Genomic DNA, 23853 nt, shown 5'->3' on the forward strand with positions numbered 1-23853 from the left:
GTGTGTAAATCAAGAAGGGTCAAGAGAGAGAAATCAGTTTGTTGAATCAAAAGGTCTCTCTCAATTACTGCCATGACTCAAGTAAAACTCCGCATCAGGTACGCTTTCTAGATCTGTGAGAATTTATTTGTTTAATATTCATTATTAGGGTGATAGTTGAATCTTACATTTATGATTCACATTATGTTTATGATTGTTATGATTTATTAAGATTTATTTTACATTTGGTATCAGAACTCTAGGTTTTGAACAATTAAATTTCTCCATCAAAATTATGATGATGAACATAATGTTAAAGTTCTTACTTGTTATTAGATATGGGTAGAATTAAAGTGTAGATCGTGAAAGTTTTATGATTAATGTTAATGATTAAAATAATTATAATAATAATATTATTAAAATTTGACCCAATTAAGTTTTGGGCATGAGGATTATTAACACGATGACAAATCATGTTATAAAAAGATTTAAGTTTGAGATCATATTTTCTCAAAAGAAAGAAATTAAAAGAAAAAAAATATATTTTCCCAATCTAATTAAGATTTGTAATTAAACCTAATAAATAAATAAATATTAGGTTTATTAAGATACATAATTTATATGCATGCCTTATGATATTTATTTTAATTTGCTAGTCACCAAAGTGGCCAAATTAAAATAAAACAAAAATAATAGTTTGTTAGTCACCAAAGTGGCCGAATTATGTATGATGTTTACATGCATATAAAAATTATCAACTATCCATACTAGTAGATGCCTATGATAAAAAATGGATCAATTGATACCCATTAGTCATCACAACTTAAGGATTTTACCCAAAGGTAAATCAATTATTCTACGATAGTGAGAATTATGAGGACAATAATATTTTATCAAATATATATTGGATGTCCAAAGACAACATGTATATTTGATGTAAGTTAATTATTGTCCAATCAAGTTTAAAGGCATTTAATTTTGGATAGTATATTATAGTATATACCCAAAGGAAAACTATAATATACTCTAATTATTAAAGTTATCTGAATATATTTTGAGCATATAAATATAATATTGTAGCTTTTCTCTTCATTCGCAAGCTTAATATGTTATTGTTTTAATGGATTGAACTTTTTTGAATAGTGTGAGCAAGTCAAGTTCCATTTAAGTGTCTTGGACCTTGACTTCACATTATTGGAAAGTTAACTCACTACTATTATGGATACAAGTAGTGAGGAAGAGAAGTTATATGACGCCCCTCATCCGTCTACAGTGTAGCCGAGCGATGAGTGCCACATTCGGTGTCGGAGCACCCTATCTTGTCTTGTCATGTCCATTGTAAATTTTAATGTCATTTACATCAGGTAATTTATGTGTAAAATTTTTTTTTTATGACTTATTTCTGTAGAGATCCGGACAAAGCCTCCCCTGTTTTATTAGCATCTGGCAGGTTCCACTATCACCTGTTAACATATTCATAGTCATCTCACATATTTCCATATCATATTCTCTTTTATCATATCATTCACAATTATTTATGAGATTTCAAAATGAAGTATCATCTATTGCATTCATATGGAAATTCATAGATAATAAATTTTAAGTTTTCATTTCAATCTCAAGTTTAATTTCAAGTCCAAAATGAAATACATCATAAACTAGTAATTACATCATAACTAGTAAGCATGAGCTGAAAAGTCTATTTTACTCTAAGTCTGCCTAGATTTGCTGAGGGTCTGCTTAACCTTAAGCAAACAATGCGACCAAAGGCTGAAATTTGCTAAGAAGCTGCTTAGGGTTAAGCCGTACCCTAAGCAGACTGCCCAGAACGTGAATAATGCTGCTGACTTGGATAATTTTACACCTCATTTCCTATCCACTCCTTGGCTTTTATTTACTTTTAGCGTAACTTTTTAGGACCATATAAATTCATCATTTCCTAGCTTTTGCCATAAGAGGAAAAGGGGGAGAAAACAAAAAGAAAAAAAAAAATATAAATAGAGAGAGAGGAGGAGACGCCATTTTCTGTGAAGGAGCTGCTGCAACCATTTTTAGAGCTCTAGAAACCAGAGTTTTAGATTCTTCTACCTGGGTTTTTCTATTTTAGTCCTCTTATCATGTTTTTCTTTACTTTTCCATCAATCTTTCTTGTAAATACCATTATGAGTGAGTAAACTCTTTAGATTTCAGAGTTGGGAAATATGTTTTAGATTAATTTGTGGATTTGGACTGGGTATTTCCTTATTTTACATAAATACGAGTTTTGATTCCTTCCTTGTGTGCTTGATTTACTTACCTAATGTTGGTACCCATTGGGTATTGTGTTAATCTTTGATTGAAGGACCGAAAGGTGAAAGTCATTGATAGATAATCAAGGATTGGAACTTAAAATCACCTAGATTTAGAAATAAACTAGGATTTTAAGAGGAATTAATGATTGGTTACAAAACTTAATGGGTTTTAAAGTAATCAAATAACATACGAAAGTAGGTTTGGTTATTTTAGAACACACTTTGGTTTGCTTGAAAAAGATATCAAAGGAATTTAGAATCAATTTCCTTCAAACTCTATTTTTCCCTTAAAATTGGAATACCCAAGACAAATTCCAATTAATTTATGCATAAACCCCCAACTCTGGAATCACCTTTAACATAATTAGACTTTGATTTGAATTACCCATTGTTAATTTAGTTTAATTGAAAACTAGATCTAGAATTTATTTGTTTGCTCTTTACCCATTCCAATTAGATTAATCAATTTACCTTGCTCATTTACATTTACCATTTATTCATTAATCATTAGCCCAAATAATCGCTTCATTCATAGTTTGGTACTCAAACGGCAAATCCTCGTGGGAATGATACTTGATTCATCACTTTATTACTTGAGACGACCCGTATACTTGTGGATTCGCCACATTAAATTTTTGGCGCCGTTGCCGGGGATTTGATTTTTGTTTGATATTGAACAATTGTTTGTTTGGTTAATTTGGGTATTTTATTTTATTTTCTTTTTACCATTTTACTTTGAGAATTTGTTTATTTTGTTTTTCAGGTACTTTATTTTATGAGAAGGACAAAAAGTGAAGAAATCAATTTATTCTTTGATCCAGAAATAGAAAAGACAACAAAAACTTTAAGAGCAGAATCTAAGAGGAGAAAGCTGAAATTAAAGCTCAACAACAACAAGAAAGAGCACAAGAGCAAGAGCAATTACAAGAAGAAATGGCCAACAACAACAACAACTACTCTGTGAATGATCATGCCTATCCTAACATTAGGGATTTCATGCTAAGTATCACAAGACCAAGAGTAGAAGCTAATAATTTTGAACTGAAGCCTGCACTCTGTCAGATGGTACAACAATCACAATTTGAGAGAAGTCCAAGTGAAAGTCCACATGTGCGTCTAGCACACTTTCTTGAGATCAGCAATATATTGAAGATAAGTGGAGTTTCTGATGATGCAATTCGACTCAGATTATTTCCTTTTTCTTTGAAGGACCAAGCTAGAGAGTGGTTACATTCTTTGCCACCGGGTTCCATCACAACATGGGATTAACTTTCTCAAACATTTTTAGCTCAATATTTTCCACCAAGCAAGATAGCTAAGCTAAGAAATGAGCTAACTTCTTTCAAACCTAGAGATGATGAGAGCTTGCATGAAGCATGGGAGAGGTACAAGGATTTGCAAAGGAGATGTCCACATCATGGGATTCCTAAGTGGATGCTTGTTCAACACTTTTACAATGGAGTTTCACCAGCTATTAGAAGTACAATTGATGCATCTTCTGGAGGTGTTCTTATGGAGAAATCTAAAGATGAAGTTTTTTCTGCTCTTGATAAAATTGCATAGAACAACTACCAATGGAGTTGTGAGAGCAATGAGATCAAGAAACCAGCTGGTATGTTTGAGCTTGATGCTATGAATATGATTAATGCTAAGTTTGATGCTTTGACAAGGAAGATGGATAAGCTAAGCATGAAAGTAGATTCTTCAGCTAGAGGTTCTAGTAATTCAGTAGAAGTTGGAGCTGCAAATGTCAGTTGTGCAGCTGATTTTTCTGCATTTAATCAAGATTTTTCAAGTGAGCAAGTGGATTATGTGGGGAACTACAATCAAAGACCAGGTGGTAACCCATTTTCTGCAACTTATAATCCAGCATGGAGAAACCACCCCAATTTCTCTTGGGGAGGTAGATAAGGACAACATCAAAATTTTCAGCAACCTTCTGAGTATCAACAAAATCAGAATTTTCAGCAGAATAGAGGTCCTCTTGGAATTCCTAAACCTCAAAATGCACCTGCTCCACCTCTACCACAACAAGCACAACCAAACAAGACAGCTAGATTAGAAGCTATGATTGAGACTCTACTTGTGAGCCATCAACGTCAACAAGATATGATTTCTCAATTAGCATCTAAAGTAGATCAAATGGCAACACACAACAAGATGTTAGAAAATCAAATAGCTCAACAAGCTAGCTCTTCAAATAACAAAGCATTTGGGAAGCTCCCTAACCAGCCAGAAAATTCAAGGGAGCATTGCAAGGCTATTACATTGAGAAGTGGAAAAATATTGGAGAATGGAGATAAAAAGATTGAAGAGAAAATTGAAGAAGAGAAAAACAGAGAAGGAGATGAACAAACTGAAGTTGAACTTAGAATTGAAGCTGAGAAAGAAAATTCAATGGAAGAAAAAGGAAGTAAGGAGAGAGAGAACAAAGAGGAAGAACCTAAATATGTAGCACCTAAAGCCTACATGCCACCTTTACCATTCCCACAAAGGTTCCAGAAAGCGAAATTGGATAAACAATTTGGGAAGTTTTTGGAGGTATTGAAGTCTTTGCATGTGACTATTCCTTTCACTGATGCCTTAGCACAAATGCCTTCATATGCTAAATTTTTGAAGGAGATTTTATCTAATAAGAAGAAATTGGAGGAATTTGAGACCGTAGCTCTCACAGAAGAAAGCAGTGCTACTTTGCAAAATAAGCTTCCACCCAAACTGAAAGATCTTGGAAGTTTTTCCATACCATGTCACATTGGGGATATCAGTATAGATAAGGCTTTATGTGATCTTGGAGCTAGGGTTACTCTAATGCCATTGTCTATCTATGAGAAAGTGAAGATTGGAGAAATGAAGCCTACTACCATTTCACTATAGTTAGCAGATAGGTCTATTAAATTTCCAATTGGGGTAATTGAGAATGTTCCTCTGAAAGTTGGAAAATTTTTCATACCAGTAGATTTTGTGGTATTGGAGATGGAGGAGGATGTACACATTCCTATTATTCTTGGTAGACCTTTCCTTGCTAGTGCTGGAGCTGTGAATGATGTAAAAAATGGAAGGCTTACATTAGAAGTTGGGGAAGAAAAAGTTGAATTTAATTTGTTTTAAGCAATGAAAAAGAAAGATGATTCAAATTCATGCTTGAGAATTGATGTGATAGATGAAGAGATCAGAGAAGTGCTCAAAAAGCAACATCCTGAAGATCCTTTAGAAGCTTGTTTGGTTTATAACATCAAAAAAGGGGATGAGATTGAAGAAGCTACAGAATATGCTACAATCTTGGAAGGAAATCCACCTTTGCCTATGGCTGATACTGAGAAGATTGGGGATTTAAAGCAAGATACAACTTCATCATCAAAGCCTGAAAAAAGTGAAGCACCGAAGGTAGAGTTGAAACCTCTTCTAACAAATCTCAGGTATGCTTTTCTAGGTCAAAATTCTACATATCCTGTAATTGTTAGTGCTAAACTGAATGATTGTGAAGTTGAAAAATTATTAAGAGTTCTTAGAAAGCATAGAAGGATAATCGGTTATACCATTGATGATATTAAAGGAATACATCCTTCTGTGTGCATGCATCGAATTTTGTTGGAAAATAATCATAAAACCTCTCGAGAGTCACAGAGGAGATTGAATCCAAATATGAAAGAGGTTGTGAAAAAGGAAATTTTGAAATTGGTTGATGCAGGTATCATTTATCCTGTTTCTGACAGTAATTGGGTAAGTCCAATTCATGTTGTACCCAAAAAGGGGGGCATCATAGTAGTAAAAAATGAAAATGATGAACTAATACCTACAAGGACTGTAACTGTATGGAGAATGTGTATAGACTATAGGAAGTTGAATAATGCAACTAGAAAGGACCATTTTCCATTACCATTTATAGATCAGATGCTTGAGAGACTAGCTCATCATTCTTATTTTTGCTATTTGGATGGCTATTTAGGGTTCTTTCAGATCCCTATTCACTCGGATGATCAGGATAAAACTAACTTCACATGTGCTTATGGTACCTTTGCATATCGAAGGATGCCATTTGGACTATGTAATGCCCCTACTACATTTCAAAGATGTATGATGTCCATATTTTCTGATATGATTGAGGATATTATGGAAGTGTTCATGGATGATTTTTCTATGTATGGTAAATCTTTTGATGAATGCTTATCTAACTTAACTAAAGTTTTGCAGAGATGTGAAGAGTTCAATTTAGTTTTGAATTGGGAAAAGTGCCATTTTATGGTACAAGAGGGAATTGTTTTGGGACATCTTATGTCAAACAGGGGTATTGAGGTGGATAAAGCAAAGGTAGAAATTATTGAGAAAATGCCACCCCCAACATCCGTGAAGCGAGTGAGGAGTTTCTTGGGGCATGCTGGATTTTACAGGAGATTCATCAAGGATTTCTCTAAGATTTCTAAGCCTCTTACCAATTTATTGAGCAAAGATGTGGAATTTCATTTTGACACTAATTGTATGAACGCTTTTTGCAGGATAAAGGAAGCTTTGATATCTGCTCCTATTATGCAGCCACCCGATTGGTCATTACCTTTTGAGTTAATGTGCGATGCTAGCGATTATGCCATTGGGGCTGTTTTGGGACAAAGGAGAGATAAGAAGGTGTATGCAATATACTATGCAAGTAGAACCTTAGATGAGGCTCAAATAAATTACTCTACTACAGAGAAAGAGTTTTTGGCAGTGGTATTTGCAGTAGATAAATTCAGGTCTTATCTTATGGGGTCTAAGGTAATAGTGTACACAGATCATGCAGCTATCAAATATCTCCTTATGAAAAAAGAGGCCAAACCTAGATTGATAAGGTGGGTGCTACTCCTTCAAGAGTTTGACTTGGAAATTAAAGACAAGAAAGGAGTAGAAAATGTAGTAGCAGATCATCTGTCTAGATTGAGGCAAGAACAAGGAGATAATTTGGGAAAAGAGCTCCCAATAGATGATTATTTTCCTGATGAGCAACTGTTAGTAATCATGAGTGCAAAAACCCCTTGGTATGCAGATTTCGTGAACTATTTGGTGTGTGGAATCCTTCCACCTGACCTAACATGGCAGCAAAAGAAGAAATTTCTTTTTGATGTGAAGGATTACGATTGGGAAGAGCCATTTTTGTTTAAGAGATGTGGAGATGGGTTGATTAGAAGATGTTTAGCTGATGAGGAGATAGGGAATGTTATTAAAGATTGCCATTCTTCACTTTATAGGGGTCATATGAGTGTAACAAAGACTGCAGGAAAAGTTCTTCAAGCAGGGTTCTTTTGGCCACTTATGTTTAAAGATGTGAGAAAGTTTGTAAATGCATGTGATAGGTGTCAAAGGATGGGTAATATCTCAAAAAGAGATGAAATACCCCTCCAAAATATATTGGAAGTGGAACTATTTGATGTGTGGGGCATTGATTTCATGGGACCTTTTCCATCATCCTTTGGACACAAATACATTTTAGTTGGGGTTGATTATGTGAGCAAATGGGTTGAAGCTATACCATCTCCAACTAATGATGTTAGAGTTGTGATTAAATTCCTTAAAAAGTTTATTTTTACAAGATTTGGAACTCCACGTGCCATTATAAGTGATGGAGATTCTCATTTTTGCAACCATCAATTTGAGAGATTATTACAAAAATATGGAGTAAAGCATAAGGTTGCAACACCCTACCATCCACAAACTAGTGGTCAAGTGGAGATCTCAAATAGAGAGTTGAAAAGAATTCTTGAGACTAAAGTGAATAGTTCAAGGAAAGATTGGTCACTAAAGTTAGATGATGCTCTTTGGGCCTATAGAATGACTTTTAAAACTCCTATTGGCACCACCCCATTTAGATTGGTTTATGGGAAAGCTTGTCATTTACCTTTGGAGTTGGAGCATAGAGCATATTGGCCCATAAGGACACTGAATTTTGACTTAAAAACTGTAGGAGAAAAAAGAATGCTGCAACTAAATGAACTTGAGGAACTTAGATTGGATGCTTATGAAAATGCCAAGCTTTACAAGGAAAGAACTAAGAGATGGCATGATAAGCATATTAGGAGGAAAGAATTTCAGGAAGGGGATGTTGTTCTCTTATATAATTCTAGGTTAAGGTTATTTCCCGGAAAATTAAAGTCAAGATGGTCAGGGCCTTACACTGTTATAAAAGTATATCCCTATGAAGCTGTTAAAATAGGGAATGAAACCTCAAAGACTTTCAAAGTTAATGGGCAGATATTAAAGCATTATATTGTTGGAGAACCCACATAAAAGGCTGTAGAGGTTTCATGGCTTAGTTCCCCAATTGGGGATATTTAGGTGATTTGGAGTGGAAGGTCAAGCTTAAGACCTTAAACAAGCGCTTCTTGGGAGGCAACCCAAACATATCCTTTTGTAGTTTATTAATCTTCTATTTCATCTCATTTTAGTTTTTACCCTCATTAAACTCAAAAGTGACAGTTGTTTATCTTTTGTAGCTCATTCATGAAGATTGGGCAAATTGACACTTGTAGCAAAAAGAAAGAATTGAAAGGGGGCAAGTATAAAGCAAAATTCTGCACTTTATCTAGTACCTGTGAACAGTAACACCTTTAAACTTATGCTAAATTACTGATATTGCAATCTACTTGATAGCACATATTTGATTTTGTGTCTTGTGTAAATTCTGTGAAATGCAACTTGAATGAGGATCAATTTTGATATTTAGGACTAATGTGAGCTTTATTACAGTGCAAAAATAGTGTTTGTAAAGTTTTACCTTTTAGTATACATATAGTTTTTGTAGTCTGTTAGAATTTGCATGTTTTTGTTTGAATTGCTGCTAGTTTTTGTAGTCTGCTAATTTTTGTTACTGTTCACGCTAATGTTCATGCTGCTTAAGAAGTCAATTTCTATGTCTTTTCTGTAATTTTTGAATGTTTGGAACTTGTCTCAAATGCTGCTGAAAATGTGCTTTGGGCATAAGCTTGGAAATAAAACCATTTCGTTGGGTTTACAGAAAGGTAATTACAATCCATGCCTAATTTAAGCTGTTTGCCTTTCAATCCCTTCATGGTTATGTTATGTTTGATAAGTTTCTAAGAGATGATGAGCTTAAATTCCTCAATTTTATGGTGTTTGTGTGTATTTGGTAATTGATGAGGGTCATGATAGCATTCCATATCATTTGGACTGTTTTTGGTAAGTAAAATCACAAATTTTTTCAAAACATGCCGAAACTTGCTAATGATGTTGTTTACCCTAAGCTGTAACCAATGCAAATTCTGTTGAACCCTAAGCAAATTTCTGCTTAACCCAAGCATAACCCAAATTACCAAATGTCTGCCCTACATTTTAAAAAGCCCCAAAATTTTCGCCCTTTTTTATGAACCCCTCGCCCTCACTCCCGATAAACCAAAGCACTATTCCACCCCCCCCTCCACCATTTTTTTCGGCCATTCTAGGGAAGCTGAAGAGTTTATTTCTCTTCATTAAATGGTGAGAACCAAGATGTGGTCTACCCACAAACCCAGAAAATCCAAATGCTCTGTTAAATCGAAAATGGCTACTCCATCTTCACTTTCTGCGAACCCTAACCCCAGTCCCAGTCTGCCGCTGCCATCCCAGCCTCCACCGCAAACACCACCACTACCCCAAAACCAAACACCAACCCTCATTCCGCCAACCCCTCTCTCGCCACAAAATGAACCACAAAATGAAGCACCCATTTTTGAAACTCAGATTCAAGAACCAATGTCCAACTCGTGCAACTCAAACCAAATCTAAAGGTAAAACCAAAATGGCTGCCGGTAGACCCAAGAAAGCCACAGTCGGAAAAAGAAAAGGAAACCCCTCTATTCCTTTGGACTTAAACTCTCCACTTCAACTTCCCTCTGAACTAGTCAGTAAAAGAACTAGGTCCTCATCGCAAATTTCATCACCAGTGGTTCAAATCCTTGTAAGTCACCCTTAGACTCTCCCCAGCCTGCCACTGCCCCAGCAGCACTTGCATCATCTGCCAATGATATAGAGGAGGTACTTTCTCCATTACCTTGGGCTTTTAAAGACATGGATATGAAAAATGCTTATGAGAGTTTAGCTCCTAAGCCTATTTCAGCAAACAAATATATGGATGAGCAGATTTTAAAAGAGCTAGGCATTTATGACTCTGTATTTGCTTATTTAGATGTTGTCCACTGGACTAAGTTTGCTAGGATTAGGGAACCAGTGTACAAAGATTTGACCTTGGAATTTTTGAGTTCCTTAAGGCTGAATTTCAAACCAACAGTTCCTGAGCATAAGGATGTGATCTATTTTCGATGTGCTAGCATTGATAGGGAGTTAGACATATATTCTATAAGTGAAATTTTTGGTTTTCAGGGTTCGGGCTATAAAAGTATTGAGTGGCAACAAACCATTTATGACCCTGTTCAGTTCTGGAAAGAAATTGCACCTTATGGGGGTTATTACAGACAGAGGACAGCAAAAGCCTCTAGGATAGTAGATCCTGTGTTGAAATACCTCCATAGATTTATCTCTTACACTGTTTTAGGAAAGGGACATAGTAACAACATTGTGGGTGCTGGAGACTTATTTTTCTTGTGGTGCATCAAGGAGAGAAAACAAGTTAGCACAGGCCATTTCCTAGCTACTCATTGGCACCAAACTGTCACAAGGCATACCACAGGTAGCATAGTTTTTGGAGGCTATATAACTACCATAGCCAATTCATTTAGCTTTGATGCTAGTCTATATAAGCTACTGCCAGTGTCTGGTGAATCCTTTATAGACAGCACAATGTTGCTACACAAGGATCTTTATGAGAAAGTAGGACATACTTATGTTTTGTTACAGTAGCATGCTTATGCCAGTGGTACTGCAGAACCAAGTGCCTTTGCACTAGCAGAACCTCAAACAGCCACTGCCCAGCAGTTTTCAGCAGATATTTTATCCCTCCTAAGATCCTTGGAATCCAAAGTAGCCAGCTTCACTACCCAACCATCTGTTCCCTCACCTGACACCATAGATATCCTTGCAACCTTGAAGAGCTTAGAAGTTAAAATTGATACCATGGGTCAGTAGCAGGTCAACCAAAAGAAGAAGCTAGAAAAGAAACTTAAAAAGAGATTTTCATCTCTTAAAAAGAAGCAGCAGTAGCAACAACTTCAAATGTTGGAGCTCTACAACAAATTGGCCCAATCTTATAACAATTTATATCATTGGGACCAAGACATGCTCCAGGAAATGAAAGAACTCACAGAAAATTTGGAGACTGCTTCTGAAGCTTCAGATTACAATGAAACTACTGCAGAACCTGAAGCAGCAACAAAGCCTTGACAGCAAAAGCAGTAGCAGCAGTTTATTTAGTTTAACAAGTTTCTATTTCTGTATTTGTTCTTGTGTTTACTTTAGTCTTTGGTTTCATTTTATCTTTTATTTGTTAAACTTCAAACTTTGGTAACAGATGTGATTTATCTTATTTTATGGTTGTCCTCACACTTACATATTTTGTTTAGCTTATTCTCTCCTATTTTATTATCCTGTATGATTTTGCAGTAGTGAATCTAGTTCTTTTCTGAATACTCCTATTTTCCATCTTAGTACATATTATCTTTGCATTTTCTACTTTATTCAGTTCTAATTTTGTAGATATTAATGAGTGGCATAGTTTACCTTCAGCCAAATCTGTTTCATTTTATCATGAGGTACTGAATCACTTACAGTGCTTTCTATATTTTTTTTAGCATGTTCCCAGAGCTTAAGATCTTGCCTAACCTTATGCAGATCTTGCTTAATCTTAAGCTTAATCTTAAGCAACATATTAAGCAGTGTAAATTCATACATTTGGAATACTTTTTCACATTTTTCTCTCTAAAGCTTCATTGTTAATATCATTTTGAGCTAATTTTGAAATACTTGAGCTTATATTGATTTAATCCCCAATTGCATATATTTCATTAATTGATTAGTTCACACAATTTTTCCCATCTTTGCATTCATTTTCGACATTGAGGACAATGTTTCATTTGAGTTTGGGGGTGAGGGCAAAATTTTTGCAAAATTTTTAAAATTTTCTTTAAAATTTTCATTCATTCATTTATTGCATTTCATTCATTCATATATAGATAATCCATACACTTTTACATATACCACACACATGTCTATACTCATACACATACATTTGCATATAGTTTTCATATAGATTACACTTAGTTTTAATTTGATTTATGCATTCATTTTAGGATCATGCATATCATAAAAATAATTTTTTTACCTTGTCCTTAGAGGATTGAAAATTGCTTTGAAGAGCAATTAAGCTTACTTTTAGAAGGGTTTGATGAATTGAAAGTTCTAGATAGGTACAAAGTTATTAGATTCTTGCTTTAGTTTATATCTTCTTAGCCAAGGGTCACCCAATCAATTGCATTGACTTTGAGTGCTTAGAGAAAACTCTAGGGTGAGAAGTAGCTAATTGATGTCTCACCAATCCTGGAATAATCTTTCTAAACCTTACAAGGCGAAATCATAGCATGCACTTGAGAAAGAAATGATCTAGGCATTCTTTGAATTTTAAACCCATATTTTAGCCTTAGCCAAGCTCACTTCAAAATTTCCCTTTGAAACTAATTTGAGCCTACATTTATCCCTCTTATTTCTTTGGAACCCACATTAATGCCTAGCCATAAACCCAAACACTTACTTATCCTCCATGAGAATAATTCTTTGAGTGATAGATACACTTAAAAATAATAATAATAATAATAATAATAATAATAATAATAATAATAATTAGTTGGGAGAAGTGATTCAACATAAAAAAAAAAGCTAGCAAATTCAATTATGGTATGTAAAGTAATTCACCACCCAAGTACACAAAGAAATGAGTTTGGGGGTGAATTGAAAGGGACAATTATAATTCAAAGTCAATGTTATTTATGTAGTCCCTCTAAAAGCTTTAAAATTATATGCTAGCATTGGTGAATAGTTGTAAAGTTCCTTCCCCTATTTGATTCAAAAAAAAAAAAAGAGAAAAAAAATTTTGTGTGTCTTGATCTTTTAATAATTTAACTATTCTCATATTTTGTTATCTTTATCCTTTCCTTGTTAGCTACATTATCACCCCCTTGGCCCCATTACAACCCTTGAAAGTCCTTTTGATCTTTTGATGGTGTTTTGCTACATTAGTGAAGATTGAAATAGGAGAATTGCCTATGGGATTGTGATATCATTAATCCATTCATTTACTTCCATCATTATTTGAGACACTGTAGTTTGTGGATTATCCTATAGTCTATTTAGGCATGATTATTCTTTGTGATTGATTGGTTTGGGCTTGATAATATGGATAATTGACCCAAGGCTAAGCGGTGATAACTTTGGTAAGGATTGAATTCTTTGCATCTTGAAAGTGAGACTATAGGCATGATTATTCTTTGTGATTGATTGGTTTGGGCTTGATAATATAGATAATTGACCCAAGGCTAAGCGGTGATAACTTTGGTAAGGATTGAATTCTTTGCATCTTGAAAGTGGGTATATGGTTTGTTGGTGGCTAAAAGTAAGCTTGAGAGTTTGGATAAGTAATTTTCATAAATTTAAGGTAAGGTACCCCAAATTGCATTGATTGTTTTTAATTTTCTTGAGGACAAGCAAAGGTTTGAGTTTGGGGGAATTTGTTATACTCATTTCATATAGGCATTTTAGGGTAGTTTTGCATTCATTTTGCCCTTATATTTTAGTATATTTTATGTTTTTAGCTTTATTTTAGCTTATTTGTTAAATTTAAATACTTTATATTTGATTTTTGTAATTTTGTTGTTTTTGATAGGATCTTGTGGCAAATCAAAGATCAATGAGTGCATTAGGAAGTGATTTGAAGAAATTTGGAATTCTTTAAGCATGGAGGAAAGTTGAAGAAATCAAGCTTTGAAAGAGCAAGTTAGCCGAAATTTGCTTAAGACTTTGCTTATAATGTTGCTTAAGGTATGTCATATAAGCTTAACCTTAAGCCTGTTCAAGCTGAAAGTCAAGCACGGCTTAAATCCTACACATTCAAGCTTTTACTCCACAACTTGCCGAGAATTGCTTAAGATCCTGCTTAGGGTAAAGCGCCAGTGCTTAAGGTGCAGCACAAGTCAAGCTGGAAGTCAAGCATGAGCAGAAAAGTCCATTTTACTCCAAGTCTGCCGAGATTTGCTGAGGGTCTGCTTAACCTTAAGCAAACAATGTGACCAGAGGCTGAAATTTGCTAAGAAGCTACTTAGGTTTAAGCCCCTAAGCAGACTGCTCAGAACGTGAATAATGCTGCTGACTTGGATAATTTTACACCTTATTTCCTATCCACTCCTTGGCTCTTATTTACTTTTAGGGCAACTTTTTGGGACCATATAAATTCATCATTTCCTAGCTTTTGCCATAAGAGGAAAAGGGGGAGAAAACAAAAAGAAAAAAAAATATAAATAGAGAGAGAGGAGGAGATGCCATTTTCTGTGGAGGAGCTGCTGCAACCATTTTTGGAGCTCCAGAAACCAGAGTTTTAGATTCTTCTACCTGGGTTTTTCTATTTTAGTCCTCTTATCATGTTTTTCTTTACTTTTCCATCAATCTTTCTTGTAAATACCATTATGAGTGAGTAAACTCTTTAGATTTCAGAGTTGGAAAATATGTTTTAGATTAATTTGTGGATTTGGACTGGGTATTTTCTTATTTTACATAAATACGAGTTTTGATTCCTTCCTTGTGTGCTTGATTTACTTACCTAATGTTGGTACCCATTGGGTATTGTGTTAATCTTTGATTGAAGGACCAAAAGGTGAAAGTCATTGATAGATAATCAAGGATTGGAATTTAAAATCACCTAGATTTAGAAATAAACTAGGATTTTAAGAGGAATTAATGATTGGTTACAAAACTTAATGGGTTTTAAAGTAATCAAATAACATACGAAAGTAGGTTTGGTTATTTTAGAACACACTTTGGTTTGCTTGAAAAAGATATCAAAGGAATTTAGAATCAATTTCCTTCAAACTCTATTTTTCCCTTAAAATTGGAATACCCAAGACAAATCCCAATTAATTTATGCATAAACCCCCAACTCTGGAATCACCTTTAACATAATTAGACTTTGATTTGAATTACCCATTGTTAATTTAGTTTAATTGAAAACTAGATCTAGAATTTATTTTTTTGCTCTTTACCCAATCCAATTAGATTAATCAATTTACCTTGCTTATTTACATTTACCATTTATTCATTAATCAATAGCCCAAATAATCGCTTCATTCATAGTTTGGTATTCAAATGGCAAATCCTTATGGGAACGATACTTGATTCATCACTTTATTACTTGAGACGATCCGTATACTTGCGGATTTGCTACATCACTCTCTTCACAAATAATTCTCCCCACTCCGTAAGGAAGCTTTAGATACCCATTTGAAGAAGAGAAATTGAAGTTTGCAAGCTGGGTCACAAGGTAAGTGCAAAAATACCACTCCCTCTCTTCTTTAAATCTTGCAAGAATGATAAGATGAGTGAGCATTCCATGAAAATGAAAACAAATAAAAAGGAATTGAAGAACCCTATTTTTGGTAGCCATAAATCTTGTGAGGTTTGCTGTTTTTAAATGATAAAAAATGGTTCCATAAGGATGTTTGAATAGTTGATATGATAAGAAGTATAAAAGAGTTGAGTTTGTATAAATTGGGTGATTGGATTATGGTTTACGTATATGATGTGGGGACTTTATGTAAATGCTTGAAATCGACTTGGTTGAGTTGAGATTGTTGCTTATAGAAGTGCTATGCATGCCAATTGAAGTAAGAAAGAGGGAAGAAATTGAAATTGGGAGTGCTTGTTTTCTGCAGATTTTGGGACTCATGAGTCCAGCATGAGTTTTGAGCCATAACTGAAATTATGTGACTCCAATTGGTATGAGGCCAATTGGAGGTGAAACTAGACCCAAAATAGCCCATTTTCCATGAAGAAACCATGCTCAAATTCTGTTCAAAACTTGACCTAAATACTACCCAAATCCGGAATACCCTGCACCAAACCTAGAAAATGACCAAATGAACAGTACGTGTTCACTTAGTCATAACTCTCTCTATACTAGTCTAAATGACCTAAAATTACATCAATGGAAAGCTTAGACATAGGGCTACACTTTTCATGAAGACTACTTGATCCAGTTTTGCCTTTAACCAAATCAAATTGTTAGCATAATTTGAGTCACTAAAACTGTCAACCCAGAAAATGACCAAATGAACAGTACGTGTTCACTTGGTCATAACTCTCTCTCTACTGGTCCAAATGACCTAAAATTACATCAATGGAAAGCTTAGACATACGGCTACACTTTTCATGGAGACCACTTGACCCAGTTTTGCTTTTAACCAAATCAAATTGTTAGCAAATTTTGAGTCACTAAAACTGCCAACCCAGAAAATGACCAAATGAACAGTACGTGTTCATTTAGTCATAACTCTCTCTATACTGGTCCAAATGGCCTACAATTACATCAATGGAAAGCTTAGACATAGGGCTACACTTTTCATAACACTTGACCCAGTTTTGCCTTTAACCAATTCAAAATGTTAGCATAATTTGGGTCACTAAAATTGCCAACCCAGAAAATGACTAAATGAATAGTACGTGTTCATTTGGTCATAACTCTCTCTATACTAGTCCAAATAACCTACAATTACATCAATGCAAAGCTTAGACATAGTGCTACACGTTTCATGAAGACCACTTGCCCCAAATTTGCCTTTAACCAATTGAAATTGTTAGCACAATTTGGGTCACTAAAACTGCTAACCCAGAAATTATCCAAAATACTGTTCCTTTGGTATGCTTGACCAGTTTTGGCAAAAATGCCATAACTTGGTCTCCAAAGTTGCAAATTGAGTGAAACTAGTGCCAAAAGTTTTATAAGACATAGCACAACAATTTTTATGTTTTTAATAAGCTCTAGAAACCATTGCATCCTAGGGAAAATATTAGCCAAATTTAGGAATTGAAATATGGAAAATATTAAGTTGAACCCATAATGCCATTTGATACCCGTGTGTTCATTTGACCATAACTCCCACTAGGAAATTCCATTTGGGATGTGCCAATATGATATGAAAACATGATACTTAGGGCTACAACATTGATTTAGACACCTTTTTCAAATTCTAAGTGTAAAGACCCTAAAAGGAGGGTCAAACATACTGCCCTAAAGTTTGGTTATTGCCTTTATAGGATTGAGAGTCTAAGTTAATACATTGACTATAACTTACTATACCAAGCTTGAAAAATTATGAAATTGTACCTAGGAGTCCCTAAGACATAGAGGAACATATCTTGTGAAGGAACCTAAGTCTAAAAATGACCATAAAATGATCAAATGACTGGTCAAAATTTATTGACCAGGAATTATAAATTCTGGACAGCTTAGAGGCAAAGGGACCAGTTATGGTATTTTGACTATAACTTGAGTTCTATAACCCCAAATTCAGTGATTCAAAAACTGAAATTCAAGTTTAAACATAGAGGAGCAATTGTTATGAAGGAAGTATGACTAAATAGACATCCTAACCTAGTCAAATTCCTAGATAAAGATAACACATCAACATGAACCTAAAGAAAGGTTCATGGGAAAAATACTATATATGATAATTAAAATACTCATAAGGATAATTAAATATTAAAAATGATATGAATATATAAATTGGGACTAAATTCCTATTAATATGAAATTAATGGTACTAATGAACAGTACCAGAAAATAGTAACAGTGAATAGTGCTAAAATAATTAAAAATGTTTAATTGCCCATAGTATACCTAGACTTATTTATTTAGTTTGGATAAATTGGTATATCAATTAAGGACTACAGATAGCAGTACTGCCTACCAAGAAAATCATGAACTGACAATATATGTCTGGTATGATTGTTCTACAGGCTATATGCCTACTTACTGGCCATTGTGCCTACTTTATTTCTGGCTTTACAAGCCTGACAGCGGGTCTCGTGCCCGACAGCTGGCCTCGTGCCTGACAGACGTATACTTGATAGACATATGGTTGTCTAACCAGTATACACCCATGAATCCAGCTTTTATAATTTGTTATAGGTTTCTTGGGTACTGATAAAAAAAAATTAATTAAGACTTAAAATACAATAAGTAATTATGAAATATTTCGATAATGTTAATTGTTTCCAAAGAGCAATAAAAATGTAAAAGACTCAGAAATTATGATTTGTAGATATTAATTCAATTGTTTAATTATTGTTATTATAAATTATGCACCACTAAGCATTATGCTTAGCGCGTTGGTTTTCCATCGCGTAGGTACTAAAGATCAGCAGCCGCCACAGTAGTATTCGGACAGAGTTCCGACTAGATCTGTCACTGAGGCCTACTGCAGAGACAGTCTAGAGGCAGGAGATTAGGGTAGCACCTCGTGCTTATGCCATGAGAGCTCGAGATGAGCCAGAGCCAACTGATGTCATTAGAGGTACATTTTCCCTTTATGATATGCTAGAATGTGCATTGATTGATCAGGGTTCCACACATTCATATGTGTGTATCACACCACCAGTTGATAGAGGGGTACAAGTAGAGGAACTAGAGGAGGACATACAAGTTACAAACCCTTTAGGCCATAGTGTCATGGTGAAAAAGGTTTACAAGGGTTGTCCTCTGAAAATACAAGGGTATGAGTTTTTAGTTGATTTGATTGAGCTACCATTCCATGAGTTCGATGTGATATTGGGTATGGACTGGTTATCACATCATCAAGCGATGGTAGATTGCCGGCTAAAGAGGATGTCACTATATACAGTAGATGGGGATGAGGTTACAGTTGTGGGTGAAGGAACGGGTTGTCTTTCCACCATCACATCAGCCACAACAGCCAGGAGATTGATAAGAAAGGGCTATGAGGCTTTCTTAGCACATGTGGTTGACACCAGGAAGACTAGCCCAAGCATGCAGGAGATCCCCACTGCATGTGATTTTCCGGATGTGTTTCCGAAAGAGTTACCGGGTTTGCCACCCTATAGAGAAGTGGAGTTTGCCATAGAGGTTATGCTAGGTATTGCGCCAATGTCCACTGCTCCATATAGGACGGTACCTACAGAACTAAGAGAGTTGAAAGTTCAGTTACAAGAGCTACTAGACAAGGGCTTCATACGCCCTAGTGTGTCACCCTAGGGAGCACCAGTGCTATTTGTGAAGAAGACGGACGGTACCCTTCGGCTATGTATAGACTACCGATAGCTGAATAAGGTGACTGTGAAAAACAAATACCCTTTACCTATGGTAGATGACCTGTTTGATCAGTTGAGGGGAGCTGGAGTATTCTCCAAGATAGATCTCAGATCAGGCTATCACCAGTTGAGAGTGAAGAAGACAGATGTTCCTAAAACTGCTTTCAGGACCCGGTATGGACACTATGAGTTCCTAGTGATGCCATTTGGGCTAACAAATGCACCAGCAGCTTTCATGGACCTAATGAACTGCATCTTTTATCCTTACTTGGATCGGTTTGTTGTGGTTTTTATAGATAATATATTGGTGTATTCTAAGAACTGGGAGGAGCATGATGAACACTTGAGAGTAGTACTACAGACACTGTGAGAAAAGCAGTTGTATGCCAAGTTATCCAAGTGTGACTTTTGGTTGGATGAGATATCCTTTCTTGGACACATTGTGTCAACAGATGGAATCAGGGTAGATCCAAGGAAGATTGAAGCAATAGTTGAATAGAAGCCTCCCAAAAATGTAACAAAAGTCAAAAGCTTTTTGGGGTTAACTGGATACTACAGGAGATTTGTGAAGGGATTATCCCTTATAGCAGCCCCACTGATTAAGTTACTGCATAAGAATGCAAAGTTTGACGGGAATGATAAATGTCAAACTAGCTTTGAGAAGCTGAGGGCTATGCTTACAGAAGCTCCAGTATTGACACAACCAGAGTCAGAGAAAGACTATGTGATCTATAGTGATGCCTCTCATAATGGGCTTGGGTTTGTTCTGATGCAGGAAGGGAAAATAGTTGCCTATGCTTCTAGACAGCTAAGGCCACATGAAAAGAACTATCCAGCTCATGATCTGGAATTGGCGGCAATAATATTTGCATTGAAGATATGGAGGCATTACCTATATGGTGAGAAGTGTTACATCTACACTGATCACAAGAGTCCAAAGTACTTGCCAACTCAGAAGGAACTCAATCTGAGACAGAGGAGATGGATTGAATTCCTTAAAGACTATTACTGTGTGATCGACTACCATCCTGGGAAGGCAAATGTAGTGGCTGACGCCCTAAGCAGGAAGTCCATGATGGCTTTAAGAGCATTGAATGCTCGATTGTCTTTAGCACAAGATGGGGTACTTATGGCTGAGTTGCTTGTAAAGCCAAACTTGCTACAGCAAATACAAGAAGCACAGTTAAGGGATGAAAAGTTGCTAACTGTTATGGTCAGAACTCAAGAGAGGAAGGAGACTGATTATGAGTTGAAAGGAGATGGGTGCCTGTACTATAAAGGCAGAATATGTGTACCAAGAGATGAGGAACTGAAGAAGAATATCTTGAAAGAGGCACACAATAGCTTCCATGTTATGCACCCAGGAAGTACTAAGATGTACCAAGACCTGAAAACACATTATTGGTGGCCTGGAATGAAGAAAGAGATTGGTGATTTTGTGACTAGATGTTTGACATGCCAGCAGGTTAAGACTGAGCATCAGGTTCCATCAGGGTTGTTGCAACCTATATCCATACCAGAATGGAAATGGGACCGCGTTACTATGGATTTTGTGACTGGGCTACCATTGACACAGAGGAAGCATGATACTATATGGGTGATTGTGGATAGATTGACCAGGTTAGCTCATTTCCTACCAGTTAGAACCGACTACTCATTAGAGAGATTAGCAGAAATTTACATAGATGAGATAGTCCGGCTACATGGAGTGCCAACATCGATCATATCTGACCGAGACCCGAGATTTACTTCGAGGTTTTGGAAGAGGCTACAGGAGTCTTTAGGCACTCGACTACACTTCAGTATGGCTTTTCATCCCTGCACGGATGGACAATGTAACAGGTGATCTGTAACCCTTAGAACCTAGTAAATTATTATAAATGTTAAAAGACTACTAAAAATGACGTGAATCACATAATAGGTATTAGAGGATATGTTGAGAAGCTGTATCATTGATTTTGAAGGAAGTTGGGAGAATTATCTTCCTTTGGTAGAGTTTGCTTACAACAACAGATACCAAGCCAGTATAAAAATGGCTCCATATGAAGCATTGTATGGGAGGAGATGTAGAACTCCCTTGTAGGACAGAAATGGGTAAGGAGAAAGTAGTGGGCCCAGATTTAGTGAGACAAATAAAGGAAAAAGTGAAACTCATCAGAGACAATTTGAAAGTCGCATCGGACAGACAGAAGTCATATGCCGACAATTTGTAATGGAGGTGCAGTCAGTTGGAAGAGTTCCAAACAGAGCACGACTGCAGATTTTACTACAGAGGCTGAGTATATTGCTGCATCAGATGCTGCAAAGGAAGCTGTTTGGATAAAGAATTTCGTGACAGCAGTTCCTTCCATTGAGTCAGCAGTTCCATTACACTGTGACAACAATGGAGTAGTCATACAGGCTAAGGAACTAAGGTCTCACCCAAAATCCAAACACATAGAAAGGCACTACCACATTATCAGAGATATAATTGGGCAAGGCGATATAACCATGCAGAAAATAGCATCAGCTGAAAATCCAGCTGATCCATTCACTAAGCCTATGTCACAGACTCAGTTAGACCGACATCTTGAGAAGATAGGTCTAAGATATTGTAATGAATGGCTCTAGTGCTAGTGGGAGATTGTTAGTAGTATGCCCTAGAGCATATCATTTAGTATGTATCTTGTACATATTTTTATTAATAAAAGGAATTTCCACTTTTCCATTTACATAATATATTTATGTGTAATAGAAAAGGTCCATTGATATTTTGTTAGAAATATTATTCTTAAGTTGTTAAGAATATGAGTGACAATATTTCCAGCACGAAGTATCATATATAGGTTCACAATCGAGGATACTTCATAATAAGGACATGACTTATCCAGAAAGATTGTATTCATGTTTGTTCCCAAGTTATTTATATGAGATATAAATAAGATGGAATGGTGAGTCTCATGTCATATGACAAACATGATAGGCACTTATAAATGATAAGTAGGCCGAACCAGTGACACTTATGACAAGCACATGGAGTTTACTCTTGTCAATGTTTTGTCATAAATCATATCAGTGCATATAATCTTTAGACCTGAGATAGCACAGTTATCTTGTATATAGGTAGTTTGAGTTTGATACTTCTTTCATACTTGTACTATGTATGGGTATATGGGCATCTGTTGGCTCCTACTAGTTATATATGAAGGTAGGTGTTGATCAAGATGGAATCTGTTCCTCTAAGTAAATAGAGATAAAATCCTATGTTCATTTAATTGTTCTTGATGTTTTAAGTTCTGCCAGATGATAGATTTATTCGTAAAAGAGTTTCTGATGAGAAAATCTTTTTAATCAAGAACTGGAATTAAAAGAGAACATAATATTCATAGCAAATGGAGTTTGACATAAACCATGACTCCAGCTTGAGTTGGGATTTTGTAACAGAGAGATTCTAGTGCATGGTAACATATGATTATAGGTTCATTTAAGGTAAACCTTATTACTAATTGGGTGGCCATGTCATGCTATGCTAGGTGTTAACCATGGTCTATGAGGTTCATAAAATGATTTAGAGAAATCATTTATGGTAAGAAAGAGTTCTGATGATATTAAGAGTTGATATCATGTCTCATTGCCAATTAGTGATGAGCCTAGTAAGTCACACACATACACAAGTTATCACCTATTTAAATATGATTTAATTAATTAATTAAAGAGTTTAATTGATTAATTAAATAGGTTTGGTTTGCAATTAAATTGCAAAGTCCCTAGCATGACTTGAAACCAAATCTAGATTATTGGATGTGTAGTATAAATTAAATTTATATTTAAAGTGTTTAAATATGAATTTAATTAATGAGAAATTAATTAATAGAGATTAATTAATTAATTTATATTTGATATAAATTAATTAGAAGAAGAAAAATAATTATTTTGGGTTGAGAACTCAAAATTAAGACACAGGGGCATTTTGGTCATTTCACAGTGTGACACGTGGCACCATGAGATGGTGACACATGGCATAACACATAAGCTTGCCAAATGTTTTTTAATCATGTAAGATGATTAAAATCAAGATTAAATATGGGTTTGACACTTGGCACAATGTGATTGGGTCACTTAAACCTAGAGCTAATCAAAGGGTGACATGTGGCAAGGGTTTAATGTGTTAACCTAGCTATTTAAGTGTTGTTATGAGAAAATAAAATACAACCAGCAGCCACACTCCTTTTGTCATGCCACTTTGAGGGTTTTTATCTCTTCTTCTTCATCTCTTATCAATTCAAAGAGATTAGCCATCAATCTCTTGAATTAAGAACACTAGGAATTGTTTCTAGTGTCCTGTTTACATCTCTAATCTCTTAAAAGGCAGAACTTGAAT

General features: G+C 35.4%; 1 non-coding gene across 1 annotated transcript; it reads right to left on the bottom strand.

The window, feature by feature from the left end:
- Positions 1-3587: 3587 nt before the first annotated feature.
- On the bottom strand, positions 3588-3694 carry LOC131181052 (small nucleolar RNA R71). Its single transcript, XR_009149679.1, has one exon. It is a non-coding gene; the product is annotated as a small nucleolar RNA R71 (small nucleolar RNA).
- Positions 3695-23853: the final 20159 nt, after the last annotated feature.

Source organism: Hevea brasiliensis, chromosome 6 (genome assembly GCF_030052815.1).
Source record: "Hevea brasiliensis isolate MT/VB/25A 57/8 chromosome 6, ASM3005281v1, whole genome shotgun sequence".
Classification (NCBI taxonomy): domain Eukaryota; kingdom Viridiplantae; phylum Streptophyta; class Magnoliopsida; order Malpighiales; family Euphorbiaceae; genus Hevea; species Hevea brasiliensis.